General features: G+C 45.9%; 1 protein-coding gene across 8 annotated transcripts in view; it reads right to left on the reverse strand.

Moving 5' to 3' along the window:
• The window catches only part of PAK5 (p21 (RAC1) activated kinase 5), a 221,389-nt gene that overhangs the window by 67,573 nt on the left and 134,399 nt on the right, over nucleotides 1-19,417 (reverse strand). The window contains exon 1 of one of the 8 annotated variants that reach the window (XM_064647532.1): nucleotides 18,079-19,087. The exons of 6 other annotated variants lie outside the window; for them this stretch is intronic. The gene's annotated coding sequence lies outside the window, so the exon portion shown is untranslated. Of the gene's footprint in view, nucleotides 1-17,898; nucleotides 17,920-18,078; nucleotides 19,088-19,417 lie in introns of those variants that run through there. One more of the 8 variants, XM_064647533.1, reaches the window with a different exon arrangement.

Below are 19,417 nucleotides of genomic sequence, written 5' to 3' on the forward strand. Positions count from 1 at the left end.
CATGAGGGGAAAAAGCATTCGTGCTGCATTTTTTCTCCTCCAAAAATCAGACGATGTCTTCCCAGACAGCATCAAAAAGAGCATCTCTTATGCTACTTATTAATGTTTAAACATGTTTATTTCAAGTGACAGCAGTGCTCTTTGATAAGTAATGATCCAGGTAAAATAAAAATAGCTAACAAAGGAAAACAAGATTGTTTGGCTGCTCTTCTGTCAAGCTGTTCTCAGAAGTCCAGCAATTAAAGGGGAACATATCCCTGCTGGAAAAGCTCAGTGAAGCTCCAGAAACGACAGTTTCGAGTTAAGAAACCCTTGGAGCTACATCCTCCCCCTGACCTTGGGATGTGCTGCTTGGTAATTTGGGCAGCAGGTCTGCAACCAACGCCTGGCTGAGATGGGACACTGATCCACTGAGCCTTTCTTGGGAACAGCAGGGCCACACTTTGTGCTCAGCTTCAGCTCTGCAGCACCAGCATCTGTGCTTAGAGATTCACTTTAAGAGCTCATTTTGCAAAATACTTGCTCATTATCGCCAACTAACCAGTGATTAAATAATCATATACTTTAATCTCAGACACCAGACAGCTTCCTTTGCCCGGTCTCTGAATTAAAGGGAGATATTTTGCTATGCTGGGCAGCAGCTTTACGGGGCCAAGAATGCACATCAGTCACGCTGAGCTCTCACGATGCACTGAAATCTATTTCTATCTTCCCTCAGTAAGTCTCAGCTCTAAAAGGTAGGTGGCTATCAGGTAACAGTAAAACAGTTTACCCAGTGCAGCTCATCCAAATTTTATGACAGAGATAGAGAGCGCTTTGCGGAGGTGGCTTAAAGCTATGGATGCTTGTACTGAACTCCTGCAATGTTTGCAATGGTTCAAAATGATTTAATGGCACATAATGGTTTATGTTTTCCTGAGCAGCAGGATACAGCAGAAGCAAGTGTATCAGATTCCTCTTCTACTCTGAGCCCCACTTCACAATTTCCATGCCAGGGGCAGACTCTACCCTACACAGGCATGGGATGGACGGATGGATGCTCTCCAACCCGCCCACTGGCCCAGCACAACAGGTTTTGTGGGAACTCTAGCAAATCAAATAGCACCAACTGCTGATGACAACCAGTAAGGAGGCAAATAAATTAATATACAATGGTGGGGATTTCCAGAGAGCCCCACAGGAACCGGACCAACCTGAACTGAATTCCAATAGAAGCTGTAAGTCCCAGCCTAAAAAAAGATCCTGCTGTTTCTGCCAGCACTACACTGGTTCCCCTAGAGCTCTGAAACAAGGACCTGACTCCTCTCCCAGTGAAGTCCGGGATTCCAGCAGCAGGACAAATGGTTTAGGAACAGGACTGTATGAAGATTCTGTCTGTAGCTACTAACTCTGGGACCAAGTGACCCAGGAAGATTCTGTGGAGTGCCTTGTCTTCTCCCCTGGCTTTCCCTTTACAGCCAGAGAACCCATCTCCTAACACAGCCCCTCTGACACATGTTTAAGCTCCATACCCAAAGCAGGCAGTGTTAGTCCTGTCTAACTATTGCAGAGGTTTGTGCTTTGCCTAAGGCTCATGTAAGCCCCACTAAAGCCCTCAAACAAAGCTTGAAATGCCATTGCTGCAGCGCACAGGATTAATGCTGGTCCTTCTGCAGAGGGGTGAATGTCATTTGCAGAACTGTGTTAATTCCTGATTTGAATTTAGATGATGTTTTTAAATAAGAAACAAGCTCAGAACATCCACTGGGAATCTGTGACTTGGATAAACCTTAGTAAGTCACTAAATAAAAGTTACTACTGGAAAAGTTACTACTGCAGTGCTGGCTGTATAAAATTAATAATAATTATAATAATAACAATAATAAAGGAAGATAGGAAGATCACTTCTTCAGAATAATGGCTTCAGACTGCATATTATGGGCACAGCTGATGTATTCAGAATGCATTAATGTGCTCGAATCAGCACATTGAATCTACAAAGTACACTTTCTTCATGAGAGGAGGAAGAGGAATAGGAAAGGAGGAGGCTCTACCTGGAATGGGGAGAGGGAAGGCCCTGGGGCAGTCTGGATCAGGACAACAGGGGTGACGAGACAGCAAAATCCTGCAGCTGTTCCAGCCAAACTCTCCCAGTGCTGCCACTTGCTGTTGTGTGCCCTCAGCAATTCCTCCTGCACTCCATGGGTGCCAACAAAGCTCTGGGAACACCAGATGCCCCAGAATTTCCTGGCTGCCCTGGCACCACCATCAGTGCCATAAGACTTTTGCACAAGTCCTGTTTTTTTCTGGCTTATTTTTTTAAATGTAGGCACTACTAGATATTTACACTGGAGGAGCTGATTTCATACCATCTTACATTGATATATCTATTCCAAAATAACATGAAAACCTTCACATTCATCCTTTTCCTTGCACTAAGATGACAAATCTCCAGCAAATATCCCTAAACAAGTGGTGTGCTAAAATAAAAGACAGTCCTACATTTATCTGGAAGGTGGTGGTGGGAAAATCTCCAAAGAGTGGAAAGGAAGTTTGGCATCTTAAATTGGATTAGCACCCAGCCCACATCTTCACATCGCTCCAAGCACGAGGAAGGCTTTCCAGAGAGAGAAAGCCACAGCTGCAGCAAAGAATTAAATTTAAAACACATTTCTTTTCAAAGTGGGAGAAAAACGTCTCAACTCCTAATCTTTCATATCGAGGACTTGAGTAAAATGGATGTTCTTTTCTTTTAAAAAGTCATGCAATTCAATGTGATCCTTCCCAGCAGGCTGCATCTGTTTTAAATGTTTGCATTGAAAATGTGAAACCCTTCCCTCCTCCCCCTTAATTTTATCTAGAATTATGAATACTCCATTTGCTTAAACATATCCTCAACAGATGAGCCTCAGAAAACCACAGTGTTAATCTGGGACAATCTATGGCATCCTTCAGGATCCATCACGTTTGGGAAATGCCACGGAGGGGCTCGGTAGCTGCAGTCCACCCAGGCAGCTGGGAGGGACAGGAGTCCGCAGGCAGAATTTAGGGCTGATGTGGGATTTGAGCTGTTTTCTGTGTTTCTGGCTCATCCACCACAGTAAAATCCTCTGAAATGCTCAGAGCAAAAAATCAGACTCCTGGAGCAGGTCAAGCCTTGCTGAGGAAGGGCAGCATCTCTTAAGGAAAACGGGGCCAAGCTCCTGGCATGGAAAATTCTATTATTACAGGGAAACGTTAAGAGCAAGGATGAAGGAAAACCAAAAAGCACATCTCAGGGCAATGCTGCTTCTAGGAGTGAAAGCTACAAAATTCTGTAATTTAAAAGATAAGAATGTAGTAAGTTTTATAAAAAGAGACAAACAGTCCTTAGCAAATCTCACTGAAGGGGGTATATAAAAATAGTACAGCAGACAAAGGTTGAATAGATACATATTTTTAGACAAATGGAAGACCACTCAAGACCCAAATGATGATCTGGAATGTTGAAAAGCAGTTTATTGCTACAACAGGCTATGGATAAATAGGTACCACACAATTTTTTGGTGAAAAGATTAACAATATGGTGCAGATTATATGGAAACACAGAGCACTGGTTGTCAAAGACAGCTCAAAGCTGGAGAGGTAAGTGAACTAATGGTACCAGCATAACCCCAGTGAGCTGCAATGTCATGCCCAATTCCAGGCAGCACGGCAGAGATGTGTCAGCACGGCTGCCTGGCAGTGGCTGCGATCCGGTCGCCAGCTCTCCTGCTCTTCCTTCACAGGCAGAAAGGACAGAAAATCCCAGCAACTTCCACGTTGACTGGGAGATCATCCTGATGGCCTGTGGCTGGAGTGCCTGAACTTTCTGACATTGGAAGTGACTGCTGCTCAGGCAAAATTACTCTTGAAATGTCAATTGAAATTCAGCGCTGGGGAACACAAAGCAACTCCCAGGGCAGGGGCAGGGATGTTCACTTGGCTGGCACAGCAACAGTCCTTCCATCAACTTACAGATCAGGAAAGAAACCCTGAAAGCCTTATGAATGGTTCCCTACAAACATCAACCTAATGTTCTGCAGTAATTAGGGTGAAAATATAAAGTTAAGAAATGCTATGAGGAGGAGGGGGGGAACAAACCCAGCAGATAACCCAGAGTCAGTACGTGCTGAAGCACCAGCTGTGCCGAGGGTCGGGCTCCGGATGTGCCTCCCTGGGGATTTGCTGCAGCTTGTTTAGCTTTACCAGCAATTCTTCTATTGACCAGGTGGCTTATGTTGGAACATAACTGTAATGCTTGTACAGAGAGTAATAACAGGCAGGTATTCTGCAGAGAATGAAATATTGATGACCCCAGGGCCATCGGGGGTGCAGAGGAACAGGAGCACGGTGTGACAGAGCAGGGGACTCCCAAGGAGGGGGACAGATGCCATGCAGAGGGGTGCAGGTGTGGGAAGATAGGAATGGGGGCACAGGGTAATACTGCACACCCCCCATGCAACAAAAACAGTTTTAGGGGTGACAGTGAGAATTAGGAGCAAGTATCTGATGTGCTTAAGATGCTGCATGTACAGTAAACACGGATACAACGTGCAGATGCTGGCTCTAAGAAAGACAAGGTAAAAGCATGCTGGAAACTATAAATGTATTTATTATCCCAGGTGGATTCTAGAGCCCAGTGGAAGAAAGCACCAACCTCCACCTCCTGCTTCTCCCAGGAAGAAAGAATAAAAGCCACCATCAGCACCCTGCTCCTTCTGGAGGCAGCGCGGGACACTGATGACTCACTGACTTTTTCTGTAGATGTTTTTAAGAGCAGTCAGGGCTAGAATTAGAAATGCTTTATTGGAGAAAAGGCATTTTTGAATGTACAGAAGGGTCAATAAGGCTAAAGAGGGGTAAAAACCCCTACAAGACTGCAATTTCCATTTACAAAATTGGTCTGTTTGGTTGAATTTGAATTGAACTGCTGGTTGCACCTCCACTTCTGGGCAGCCTTTGATGTGGAGTACAGAAAGCCTGACACACCTGCAGGGGAGCCGAGAAAAAGAACCCCCCAAACTTAGCCCTGTTCCTACTTTCTCCCAGGGAGCAGTGGAAGGGTGAGCAGAGAAAGGCACAGATGTTAGGAAATAGGTTTTTAGCAACATATAACTTATTACTGAGACCTCCTGTAGCAGGACTTTTTTTATTTTCCTTTTCTTTTCCTATAATAAGTAGAGTTGGACTAACAATAACCATTTCATTAGAAGGTTAAGATTTCAATTACACTGACAATACATTCTCAGCTTTGCAAATAAGATGCATTTTCTTTTGCTCATAGCAACTTTCCAAATGCAATGCTGCACTAACTAGTGACTTACAAAACACTTGGATTCCTCCAGAACCTCAGACTAGATGGCCTCAAGGATGATGGACAGTGTATCAAAAGAGCAGCAAGTCTGGAGATTTCCTTAGTTTCCTATGCAGGACACAAACCCCATGCCCTGTGCTTCACTTTCATTGGTCACAGAAGAATAAAAAGTGCAGTGAGTGCAAGAAGAACTACAGAGACAAAAGATAAGATCTTTTCTTAGCCCTCAAACCATCACTGTGACCATGCAGAGATCAGGGATGAGAGGCAGGCTGCCAGTGTACCGAGAATGAACTTCTGTTTCAGGAGGGTATTTGCAATAGCACTCAAAGACTGAAGCTGGGAGATTAGTTGGCTATTTTATGTAAGAAAGATTGCCTGAATAATCAGTTTTTCTGATGTTGCCATGTCTTTTCATTTGTTAGTGTGGAGCATAATTGCTTCTTGTAAAGCTGAATGACTTTAAATTAGATGGAAAGATGGTCATTGCAAAGATAATTTTGAACATTCCCATTCAAAGCTGTAGGTTTAAAAATACGAGTTGAAATGCAACTGAATAATTGATCTGGCAGCAGTCACTTAATTTGTCCCCTTTCTTTTGTTTCTTCCTTGCTACATGCTTTTAAGTTACCCCAGTATGTACATCCATGGCAAATGAAAAGCAGGAAAATAAATACATTTATCTAATCAACCCCTTGCTGGAGCTGAAAGCCTTCAGTACAGTCTACGCCAGCGATTAAATCCAGATTACATTAAAACAAATTTGCCATGTCACTCCTAATACTTCTATTTGGCAATGACCCAAATATTTTTGCTTGGTTTTTATCCTCTCTCCAAACACAGACCAATGTCAGACTCACCCTGGCTGGAGGGGCCCCTGTGTTCCCTTGTTCGTAGCAGGACCAGGGCAGGTTGTCTGTGGCTTTGTCCGACTGTGGCTTCAGAATCTCCAAGGGGGGAAACGGGATCTGTTCTTCCCCTACCTGCAAGCTTTCTACGTGTCAGAGCTATTCATAACACTCCTCAAAGTCATGGTTTGATCACAGCCATCAAAATGACTGTTTCTCACCACCCGATTCAGCCGAGCTTTGCCATCGAGCATTTCGCCTCTCTCCGCTCTACCCCTCTTTCCAAAATTCCTTGCTCCCTTACTTCTTTCCTCCCTACCAAAGGGCTTCCCATACTCCTGAAGGCACCTACCACCCTGGCTGCAGGAATTCTGCAGCTGGTATTTATACAGCAGGGTACTCAGTGCTGCCTTTTATCTGGAAATGCAAAGCCGCTCCAGTTTCAGCGCAGAGCCCGAGGGGCGATCCCTGCCAGCCGGGAGCAGGGAGGAAGCTGCCACATAAAGGATGGAGGAAGCAAAGAGAAGAGACTCCTGCTGCCACCTTTGATCGACAAACAACTTCAGCCACTTGAAAACTTAAGGAGGGCTCGGGGTCATTTCTTCCTCCCGTGTGCTCTGCTCTGCTTTCAGCCCGCGGATGATGAGACGCTGCCGATGAAGATGACGCATCGGGGAGAAGAGATTTTAGTAACTGGGGCGGAGGAGGAGAAGCAGCAAGTGGTGAGAGGGGGAGGAAAAGGAGCCTATATAAAGCAGCAAAATTCAGAAACAGTCAATGCTTTCTCAGAAGAGAGAAATGAAAGAGGGAAAGAGCAAAGTTCAGGGAATTTTGGAACCACCAGATACATTATGAAAGTGAGCTGAGACCCAGCCACATCTTGAAACAACAATCATCCCATGGGTCAGGCTCAAAACCAAGACATGTCCATCCCACCACTTTTCTCAAATGGAATCAAATCTTCAGGCCTCGATCCCACATTATCACAGAATAGTTAAGGTTGGAAGGGACCTCTGGAGATCATCCACTCCAACCCCCTTGCCAAGGCAACGTTAGCTACAGCAGGTGACACAGGAATGTGTCCAGGTGGGTTTGGAATGTCTCCAGGGAAGGAGAATTCATGACCTCATTGGGCAGCTGTTCCAGTGCTCAGCCACCCTCAATGGAAAGAAGCTCTTCCTCACATTGAGGTGAAACTTCTTGTGTTTTGATTTATGGCCATTGCTCCTCATCCTGTCACTGGGCACCACTGGGAAGAGTCTGGCACCATCCTCTTGGAACCCAACTTCGAGATATTTATCTGCATTAGTCTAGAGAAGACTGAGAAGGGATCTCGTTAAACAGGCCCAGTTCTCACAGTCTCTCCTCATAACAGAGATTATCACAGAAATCAGTGGTCTCCCAAGGTCTGAAATTCAAGGAAAGTGTTTGCAGAATTATTGCACTGAGACCACACAGCAAGGTAATGCACCAGGTGTCCCCAGCAAAGCACCAAGCCCCAGCACAGCTTCTGCTTTTCAAACTGCACTGAAAGAACTAAAACATCACCAGATCTTCCAGCACGGCCTTCAGAAATGTGAAACTGGGAAAAGACTTAACTGTGGGGCTAATGGACCCAGGATCCCATTTGACTGTGTGTCTCACCCTGCAGGAATGCTCCTGCCTCACTCAGCCAAGGCACTCAAAGTTTGCACCAGCAGATAACTGAGAGATAATAAATGCAGAAACAACTGCTGCTCAATCACGCGTATGAAACAGCACACATAATTAGAGCTGCCTGGATGTGCAAAGGCTCAAAATTAAAAGTCAGCAACTTCTACTGCTACTTCTTGATTTTGGCAGGTTTCGCTTTCCCACTTGGCATCCTCACAATGTCTTTGGTGAAAACTAAGATAACAGTCTTGATCACTGAGCACTTGTTTTTTGTAAACAGGCATGTGTGTTCATCAGATAAATAATCCAGTACCTGCTGCACATTTAACCTCTCCGTGACTGTGCAGAGCATTTACCCAAGTCCTGCAGATCCCTCAGTCCCTGCACTTGGACCTGCATCCCACCCACCCCAGAGCCTGCTACATGCTGGCTCATCCTTCGTGCTCGCGGCTTGTTTTCTCATCCATTCACACAATGTGCTTCCAAGGCTGGGTTTTACTGGCACAGATCCCTAAAATGTCTTCCCAAACACATACAGTACTGCTAGGAGAGCCATCGTGACAGATAATAGCGCTCTTATCCAAGAACAAATCATCTTTAACTTATGTTTTCTTTAACTCTTAAGTTTGTTTTCGGCAATTCTGAGATATCACTAACCACAGGTTCCCAATGTCTGCCTTTGAGAGGGAAAGGAATGAGGGGGAATTTCTTGTTGATTAATTAAGGCACAAATGTACACACTTCTCTTTAAAGCAATTTGACTACTGAAGCTAAGATAGCTCAAGGAACTGATGACCTGGTCAGTCCTTGGACTGAAATCTGGAACTATATAACTGGAACACCAGCATATTCCCATGGCCTATCAACCAAATCACGGCAGCAGGGGCGCTGGCAGCAGCCAGACACATTGTTTCCTAGACAAGCTCCTCCTTTGATGGGTTACCCTCTCACTTATCCCAAAGTCAAACCTACATGAGCTTTCTGGTTTCATTGTCAGCATCCAGCAGTAAATTCTCCCAGAAGCTATGACACCCATCACAAACTTCAGTCCAGCTCAGACACCCTCAGTCCGGCCACAATCGACATTGCACATAATTTCCTCAGAATCCCCTTCTGCGGAGCAGTGTAGTACTCACGGGAATCGATACTTTACAACTCTTTAGAAAAAGAAGCAGCTAATTTGAACTGTTAATTAACCCCAAAGACTCACAGTCCAAATCCCCTCCTCCCATGCTCCCTCACCGAGGGATCTGCTCCCCATCCATTCGCCTGCACACACCAAAGACCTGCTGCTCACTTGCAAATACGGAGCCCTCAACTTTTACAGGAATCCTCCTGAGCCCAAGTCCTCCCTGAGTAAGAGATGGAGAGCAATTTTAAAACACATGCTATTACAAATGCCAGTAACAGCTAAATTCCCACTCCCGTGCAAAACTCCCATAGAATAACTGGGGGAAAAGGCACGGCCTTTACATGGCCTCACCACGGACGGTAGCAAAGATTTACTAGCAAAGGGCAGTAGTGAAGTCTTCTACCTCTCAAATTTTATTGCTCTTACATAATATGCTATCATGCATTTACCAGCACGCTGTGAAGCGCTGTCATAAATATTTAAACTGCAGTGACAAAGTAAGAGAGCTGTCGGTCGCTCCCGTGTTCCTGGTTTTCGCTGCTCGCTCTCCTGGGCCCACGGTGAGGGAAGTTACTGATGTGCAGAAAATAAAAGCTCCAAGTGTGAACCAAACCAGAGGCATATCCCTGACTTTCAGCAAAGCAAAAGGGCCTTTCTACACCGAGGCCTCTCATGGTCGTTACGGCCAGGCCTGCCACCAGCGAGGCTCCCCTCCCCACACACGTGCCTGGCTGCATTAGTTATTACATTTGATAGCTTTATGGTATTATTTGAAGCTTGCTATTTACCTAGTTACACAAGACCCAGAGGCTTAGACCCTGCTCTCTGCCTGGGCTGCAAATCTCTGCAACTACCTCCAAAATAGCCCAGATTTTATGACCCATTAGGCTTAATGATAAATCCTTGGATTTATGTTCCGGGCTAGTGAGCAATGAGAGATCAAGGGCTAAGCTTTGATTTATCTGCGGGCCAAGGGAGATGGTTATTTCTATAATTTTATTTTCCTCATCATTTGCCATAATGACTGCAAAGCTTTGCTGTGACATCATGGCAATTTTTTGCTGTACCTACATCAAAATCAATACCACACTTGGTCCTTTCACACCCTCTCCCACCAGGATGGGGTAAATCCAGCTACAGACTAGCTAACTCCAGATCCTCCTGGTGCACGGAAGGCAATGGTTTCCAACCTGCAAATACTGATGGAGGTGGGACAACAGTCTGTGAATGAAGGTTGTTCTGCTTTGAACCAGCTTTGTACATTAGTGGTGCTTTACATGCAACGGCAGCGGTGCCTGGAGTTGAGATAAATTTTGCTTCACGGCGTTTTAAATCCAGAACCATGTAAAGAGCAGAGGGTACTTTGGAGAGATGCTACTCAGCATGGTCCAGTATCTGCATTGATTGATCTCCTGTTTTAACAGTTTCTCTGAAAACTCCACACCTATGGAATCTGGGGAATGCAAGAAAATCTCCAATTTGCTCTCCAAATCTACTTTAAAAGAAATAAAGAGAAAATTAAATGTCCCGTGCTATAGGCAAAAGTCTTGAGAAATGGCCCATAAGGACCACAAATTTTCATGCAACTCAGAGTTTCACCCCTGCCTGGCTTTAACACGCTCATCACAAAGCCAGGCTCTGCACATTTTAGGGCTGGCCCAAGGCTGGTTATTGGCTTCAGCAAGGACAGGTGGGTGCATCATGGAATGACAGGGCAAGAGACAGGAAAAAGGTTAAAGAACACCACGATGTTACAGAGCTAATCACGCCCCAAAGTTATTTTCTTCAAAGATTATTACACCTTTTTGACTATGCTGGGCAAGTCCACTAATACTACTGAAGTAATACTGAGAAAGGATAGAAAAAGTAAACATTAAAGGGCAAATTTTGAGCAGCTCAAGTTTGCACAGCGAAGAGGATGCCTAATACAATAAAGGGAACTTGTCAGGGGAATGGCACATTATCCAATCTTTTTCTTGACTGACAGCTTGACAGTCTCTCACCCATTTAAAAAAAAAGTCTTTAAAAAGCAGTAGTTAACAATTATCGCCAATTTTCCTATTAATTCCATGGAAAAATAGCTGGAGTTTAATTTCTAGCTAAATCAGGACTGTTGACTGTTTTTCTTCCTCACACAGAATTGGAAATGGAAGAGAAGCAGCAAGATGCTGTTAGATCAGTAGGAGGAGATACCAAAAAGCAAAGTAAACAGGAAAAGAAATTGTGTAAGAATAAAAATGGCAAAAGTAATGGAACAAAACCTCACAGAAATCCCTTAACTCTCAGCTAAAGGTTCTTCCCAAGTAGCAGCATCAGGTTGTTGGGCAAAAAATGCAAAAACAAAGTACTGTGGACCAAGTCCTACCAGATGCTGAGGAAAAAGTCAAAATGCTTCTTGAAGCAGAAGTTTATGACAAACGTGAGCCACAGAGGTATTGAGTTTGTCCCACCCCACAAACAGTACCAGGGATCTGTTGCACTGATGATGTCCAAATTCAGACTGGATTGCCCAAGAAGAAAGAAGCCCTGGCTTCAAGTTGAGTTCATGAGAAGAAAAGGCTTTGGGGTGATCTAGCTGGGGCCTTCCAGTGCCTGAAGAGAGCCTACAGGAAAGATGGAGAGAGACTATTTACAAGGGCATGGAGTGACAGGACAAGGGGGGATGGTTTCAAAATGAAAGTAAGTAGGTTCAGATTAAATATTAAGAGAAATTCTTCACCATGAGGGTGGTGAGGCACTGGAACAGGTTGCCCAGAGAAACTGTGCATGATTCCATTCTATGATTCATTACAGCAAACCTATCTCTTAGAAAGCAGCAGCCCTGCTGATGGGCAACACATTCCACACTCCTCTCCCCGAAAAGAGGAAAAAACATCCACTTCTGGTTAGCCTGTTAAGAAATTAAGTCACTTTTCAGCTAGCAATGCTCTGCATCAGTGTTTAAATTATTTATCTCATGCCTTGTACTTCCTAAGTACTCGAAAAAGCCCTACTTAGTCTCCCTGTGAATCTTCTCAGTGCTAAGAGTTGGTTCTCGAAGAGACTGGGTAGGAAAGCACTGATGTGCAATGGATGTTGCAACTGATGTTGCAGTTTCAGCAGTTTCTGTATTGTATCTGTAATATAATGGAAAATGAGAGACATGCTTGTGTCCCTCACAAAAGCCCTGCCCAAGTAAAGCATTTCTCTTGCTTTCCAGGACTCGACTCTCACCTCCATCCAAGTGGAGGCCTCTTCTGCCTCGTCCCTAGGAATAAATCCTCCGTGGCACACAGGCACGTGGTTTTCCACGTGTTTCCCCAGGCAGTCTATAGGGTCTGTATTACACCATCTGCTTTAAACTGAGCCCTGTCATCAATACTCAGTTTTGGCAGCAGAGCCACTGGCAGTAACTACTTTCCTTCACTGCCAACCCCTGCCTGACTTCCAGTAGGACGGGGCTCTTTCCCTGGAGCCACATGACTGCAGTAACAGACATCCATACACGGGATTTTTCTAATTTGTTTGCTTTTCTACTTCTCATCCTTCATTTACTGTCCTAAAAATGTCAGAACAGAGAGCAGAACTTAAAAGGCAATCACCACCTGCAACCGTTGTAGCAACACTAAGCTATTTTGGCAGCCAGGCCTCTCTCAACACATGCTCACGGGGCCCATATCCCTCGTGCTGGGAAGATGCAATACAGTCCCTGGCTTACAGCTGCATCATTCCAAGCTCCTGCATAAAACATGGGAGCACCCAGAGATTTCCTAGAGCAGCCGATGGCTCAGATTACAGCCACTGCCGTGGCACTGGAGCACTTCCCAGTAGCACACTAAACTTTGTGTTTCCAACATAAAATCCCTGGTGATGTTGCTTCCCCAAACCCTGCCAGCATATCCCAGGGCACGGATGGTGCCTCCCAACCAGCCACCCCACTTTGGTCTCAGTTGCAGTTCAGCCACGGGATTTTCCGCCCTTTCATTATTTTTTCCCCTGTGACACCAAAGCATAAAATAGAAAGAAGTTCTGGTATTTGGAAAAGAGGAGTTCAGGGCCTGCACCAGAGACAAATTCATGTACCGTTATCCTTTCCTGCATGCTTCAAAATCTGGGAGAGAGGCAGAGCTCAGGGTGCATTTACTTTGTTCTCATCCTGCTCTCAGGAAAACCTTCCTGTTTCTTCAGCCTAGAATATCACGTTTTTCTATACAACCCCAAACCAAATACCCTCCAAAGCCCGCGAGAAATGCTGAAAATCTGTTGGCTTTGGATAACTTGTCTTTACACCCAAGTGAGAAACAAGTTTCATACATGCTAACCCAGGTTTCTGTGGCCTTGGCAGCATTTAGTTGAAAAAACAAACCATTTAAACATTCTGACAGTTTACTTACGTTTCATTATGTGCCCAGTAACAACCTTTTGGAACTATATCTCATTTCTACGTCCTTCAGTTGTATCTTAAGAGCCCTTCTATGAGCAGTGTGTAGAAGATGCACCAAAAATATTTTAAATGTATTTATTTACGTGGCCCAAACAACCCAATATGGCATTAAGCATTGTTTTCATAATCCTGTAAAGTACTAAAAGCCTCCTGGGACGGATTGAGCCTCTTCAGCTCAGGACCAGAGAATTCTGCACCTTTGGAAAAAATTAAAACTAAACACCTAAAGTGCTTTTCAAAAGCAATTATCATAATCCCTGCTGTTACCCAGAGGGAAGCAGTGGCACGCAGAGGTTAAATAACTTCTTGGAGGTGGTTCAGCGAGCAGCACAGCCCGGATTAGAGTCACCGTGCCTCCTGACTTCCAGCTCCAGGCTCAGCCCAGCACCTTAAATAGCTGCAGTGCAAGTAATTAGCTCTGTCCCCTGGGCATGCATCTAACTTGGGGAATGGGAAAGCTGGAGTTCAACCTAATGACACAAAACTTTCTATGGAGAATCCCTGGAAAGAAACGTTAAGTTTTAACCACTCTGGCCTGACCAAGCTGTGCCAAGGCAGAGGGGAAAAGCTGCTGTGCAGATTTTACTGCCACCAGCTTGGGACAAGTGAATTATTCACACGCAGCAGAGCATGTCACAATAAAAGGTTTATAGAGGCTATCACCAGGAACATTCCTGTGGCATTTATTCATTCCAGTATTTGTTTGTTGGCATTTCTTTTGTCCTCTCCTCTGTCACCAGGGACCTCTCCACCCTTCCCTTTGTGGGGTACCTTTCCTTCAAAGAAAAAAACCAAAATTTTTGCCATGTGAGTGTTTTAGTGACACTGCACATTTTTATTTACATTGTTGTTTTGCACAAATGTGTATTTCCACAGGGATATGTGGCACATGTGGTTTTCCCCCACCAGAGGTGACTGTCTATGTCTACTTCCTCTATTCCCTTGCCTACAGCTGCAGCATCTCCTTTACTTCTTTAGCTGCCTCCAGCAGGGAACAATAAATCCAACACACACTCAGAAGAAGGAAAAAAATCTCTAGTGCTATTTTGGGCATCCAAGTTCTTTGGCTTAACCTATTTTTGGAAGGGCATCTTTGTTCAGCAAAATCAGAACTCCCAGCCCTGTGACACCGGGGCAGCGCGTCCCGCTGCAGGCGGAGCCGTTTGCCAGCGGCAACCTCCAGCAGCAGGGCTGGCACGCAGGGCAAAGCCAGGACAGCCCAGAAGGAAAATGATGGGAGATAGGATTTCACTTCCACTCTCCATCACTTGTGTGTCTCTGCGCAAGTCACGCTGCTCCTCTCCAGGGAGTTTTGGCCATGCCCACCCCAGCACGCGGCAGATGCACAAACAGGATGGGTGCACCTCATTCCATAAGCTCCCAACAGGGAAAACATGTCTTACTACCTGTCCTGGCAGCCTCCAGCCCTACCAGGACCCCAGTTCTGGTGGTTCATTAGACAAAAATATTAATTGGTATACACAGCTCATGTTTTTATAAAAGTTTTGCTTAGAAGATAAGAAAGGTTACAAATAGGAAATAGCAGCCCAGCTTGCGAAAGAGCTAAACAGGATTCATACATTTCTGCTTTGTTCATTTGATTTTAAAAGATATTCATGCTCTGTGTGCTCTGAAACAATAATTACCTTTGTACTTCCATCAGATGCACCTTCCAACAGCAGTAGCACTCTTACATGGCCCAGAAAAAAAATAAATAGTTGGAAAAGATGCAAAGAAGCTGACTTGGTATGTTATAGCTGGCTCTGCACAAGGCAATGGGAGCACACCCTTCTCACATCACTGCACTCACAGGCACCACTTGGTAAGGGATAATCTTTGAACCTGTAAGGCACAAGGCTTGGCTTAAAGCTGGCATTTTGTACCAGGGCTGCAAGACAGCTGCTTTCAACAGGCAGGGCTGAACCACACGAGAACCACACACTGTGGCTGGTCCTAGACCAGGAGCCCTGGCCACAGTCCTGCCCTCTGAGTTGCTTCTCTCCAGGAAAAAAAAGAAAAAAAAAAAAAAAGCAAAGTTAAACATTTAATTGGAGAGAAAATATTTTGTTTTCTTGGTTGTTGGGACAGCCCTCCAAGTGCAACACTGAGCCCTCCTGGGCTTGGTGACAGGCAGGCTGAAATACCAGCACTATCAGCTAATTCTCCAGTGAATCTCTGTGGCCTAAAGATTAAAGGCTTAATTAGAGTTACCTGAACATTAAATACCACTAAAGTGCACTGAAAGCTGCTCTAAGGGGGGGGGGGGGGGGGGGGTGGGGGAAGAAGCCTTTTAAACAGGCTCATAACTAACTGGAGTTAGTTAGACGTAACTATGGGGTTTACGCACAGTTGTTACTGGTTTTGAATCATTCTGCTTTTCAGCTCTTTTGCCTTGATAATAAAGCCAATGCAGCTGTGCATCAGGCAGTGCTCTGGCACACCTCATCACCAACCACAGCTGAATTTAATGGGGGAAGCTGTCTTAAATACATCAAGCTTTGTATCTAGAAAGAAGGGAGGCACCCTATGAAACTCCTACTGAAGAAGACACATACCTGAACTAGACACCAGAGAAGTTACAAGGGAGGATGCCATTGAAACCGAGGCTCTACTGTCATGCCATTCCATTTTTGAGCAAACAGTTGTTTAAAACAACTTTCACGCTTTAAATTGCTACGGAGAGTAGTAAAACCCTATGTTTAACAGATGGGAAAAATAAGAGCATAATTGGAATCCCTCCAGGTGTGAGGGATACCAACCACCTGAAGTTTCCATCACCGCTCTCCTGGTTCCACCTGGCTGCAGTCACTGACCATTCTACCCTGACAAGAGAGGTTTTGCTCAGCTTTCCCCAAAACCTGGGGAAACCTGGCCAAACCCTGCAGCAGACCCAACAGGCCACGTCCACTGACTTCAGCAAGAAGCAAAGCAGGGACAGCCCCAGAAACGCCTCCAGGATGGCCAACCAGCACCATGAGTCAGCAACGCTAATGCCAGGAGCAGGGATATCCCAAGGAGATATTTTAGCAAGAGGTTTTGTTTGAGCTTTATGCATATTTCTGAAACTGTTCAGCTGCTGGTACCCACAAACACCTGTTAGGAGTTTCGGCACATGCCACACGGTAGACTTGTGTTTGTAGCTTTTACACAGTAAACCGGTAAGACCAGAGTGAATTCAGGTATTTGAAACACTTCAGATTCTTAATTGGAGTAGCTTCAAAGCAATAACTGAGTTTAAGTGTCAAATGTGAGGGCGATTAGAGGGGAAGCAGAGATGCAGTCGCTCTTCTGCTCCGTTTTTCCTGTTCTTTTTTCTATACATCCCTGAAACAGCTGCCACCTGTGCCCCTGACAGATCTGTGCCAGCATCACCTCTTGGGCTTCGGCCACACGAACTGGAGTCCTCCTTTAACTCAGCTTTAAGCCCAAAATACATGACTGATGTTGAAGAGAACAGTTTGTCTGCCCCACTTCAGTAGCAAATCTGGGGTCAGAGGTGGTGCCAATCACATAAGGCAAAAACTGACGACTTGTTAACTACCACTATTAGAAGTTTGTTATCAGCTGATTGACAGTAGTAGTTGACACTGGGGAGCAAGTTTCTTACAAAGCATTTTATTTCCCAAATACCAGTTTTCAAAGTAAGACTTGCCACAATCACTCACTTTGGCAAATAATAATTGAGAAGTAAAATGTTTTGCAGGAACTTTGCCTGTTATACACTTCCATTTTAGAATCAGCCACTAGGACGCTGAGAATTCACTGAAAGCCAAACACTGACTAACTGTGAGCATTCATGGCTGATGAAGATGTCAAGGAATAAAAAAAAAAACAAACCCAAACAGAAAAGCCACTGGGAAGCAAACAGAGGTGCCAAAGCAATAAGGGAATCAAACAAGCAGTGGGATTTACTAGGTCTGGCTCAGCAGGGGGTTGCCAAGGGAATTTGCTGATGACTCGTAACAGGGTTCTCCACAACAGGCCTGCCGTGGTCCCTCCGTGCCACCGCTTCCCTGCGGGAAATGACTCCTCGGAGGGCTCTGTTAAGTGCGGTTCAGCAGGCGCTATAGACGAGCGACACGCACCCCCCTCCGGGTGTGGTGAGCCCTCATCTCCTCAGAACAAGGTTAGAAAACTACACGAGTGTGTAACAGCACTCAGGGCTCCTGCACAAAAAGGAGAGGCAGGACTATGGCACACTGGTCTAAAATCATTTGATGAAAATTAATCTCCACTAGAAGTCACGGTCTCACTGGGATCAAAACCATTTGTAAATGTGTTTGAAGCAGGGGGAAGGAGAAAGTTTAGCTTCACCACTCTCAATGTGAGAGTGAGTCTTTCCCTCAACTCAAACTGTATTTTTGCTCGGTTTATCTCCAATTAATACATGTGACAGCATAAATACATAATCCCACACTGAACAAAGACCTTCCATCCACCTGAAACGAGCTACAGCCAAAAAAATGTTACTAAACCACAGAAAACAGACAATGAGGCGAATCACAAAGAGTAACTCCCAAAGCTTTACCTGGCACAGCAGCAGCAGCAGCTCTGAAACCGGCGCCCTACCCCTTGCAGACAGGTCCCTCATCCCCACCTGCAAACCAGGAGAGCAGCCCCTCACCATGGGAGGATCAGCACACGAGTAACCCCCCTGCAGCAGAAGCGGCACCGGATCAGCAGGAATGCAAAGGGCCATTTTGCGAACCTCAAACTGGAACAGAGGAGCTCCTACAGCTTCTGCTCAACCTCACTCCTGGGGGTGCAGACGGCCAGGGAGCCCCGCGAGTGGCACGAAATCCACTCTTTGCATCAGAAACATCATCCTCACGATTCCCCAACGCTTCCAGACGCATCCTCCACCACAAGAGGTCTGTCCCCGGCAGCAGCAGCGATGCTCACAGCCATCTAACACCGACTTTGACACAGGGCAGGGGAGCTCGGCTCCCTACTGCAGCCCTAAGCAGCGCCGTTTAAAGTTTCGTGGTACAAGAAAGGCAATAAATTAGGAACAATGATTCCTTAAGTGCTGTCTGGGCAGCAGGGACCACTGAGATCTATCTCAACACAGGTACCAACTCTCCTCCTTCATTTTGCAAATGCTAAAGCACATAAAAAATTCTAAAATGAAGGGGAAAGGTTACCGGCAGAGTGGTCTCGCTGCTGGCCCCTCTCGCGTTGGGGGGAATATTATCCTTACTGGCAATGACAGCCCATTTGGTCTAACGCTGAATATTTGGGGAGAAAAAAATTCCATTGTTTCTTTATGTTAACGGAGGGCTGGTGTGTAACAAAGAGGAAGAAAGGCAGCCTGCGTGCTGCTGCCGGGTTGGTAAGAAATTCTCAAGGTCTGATCGATACCTTGAAAAAAACACCTCTCCTGGTCTAAAGCTGGAGCGTTATTCAAGCACGGCAGTCACTATGCAGCTCATTTTCTTTAGCCACGATGATCTGAGACTAATGAACACATAAAGAAGAGCGGAGTCGATTGCAGGCATTCCTAACCCTTTATATGAAGGAAAAAAACCCAAACGAGCGAGCAGAGGTATAGAGGCGCATGCAGGAACATTTCCAGGCGCATTTCCAGGAGCGGCTGCACGGCTCTCTGGGCACCTGCTACCTGGGGGAAACCCAAAAGCACATGATATTCACAGAAAGTTGGGCGCAACTTCTGGAAAAAAAATGACAAAAACCAAAACGCCCTTGGGGAAAGAAAAAAAGAAAAAAAAAAGCCATTGTTGTGGGAAATCCCAGCAAAGCATTTAAAGCAAAGGGTCGCCGTAGGTGATTTCGGAGAGGAGCCCGGGAGCTCCATGAGAGGAACCCGCAGCCCCGGCTGCCCCTGCCCAGCCTGCGCTGGCAGCGCCCGCGGCTCTGCCCGCTCCGCACAGGTGCGGACGGGGATGCTCGGGCCGTGCCTTTGTCTGCCCGGCACCGGCCGCCGCCGGCACGGAGGGCGGGCGGCCCCGCACGGCCGAGCAGCCCGGGCAGGGGCAGCCGCCGCCCGCGCCCCCCGCTCCGCTCCGCGCCCCCCGGGCGGGTCCCCG

The sequence above is a fragment of the Pseudopipra pipra genome, chromosome 3 (assembly GCF_036250125.1).
Source record: "Pseudopipra pipra isolate bDixPip1 chromosome 3, bDixPip1.hap1, whole genome shotgun sequence".
In the NCBI taxonomy this organism is placed as follows: domain Eukaryota; kingdom Metazoa; phylum Chordata; class Aves; order Passeriformes; family Pipridae; genus Pseudopipra; species Pseudopipra pipra.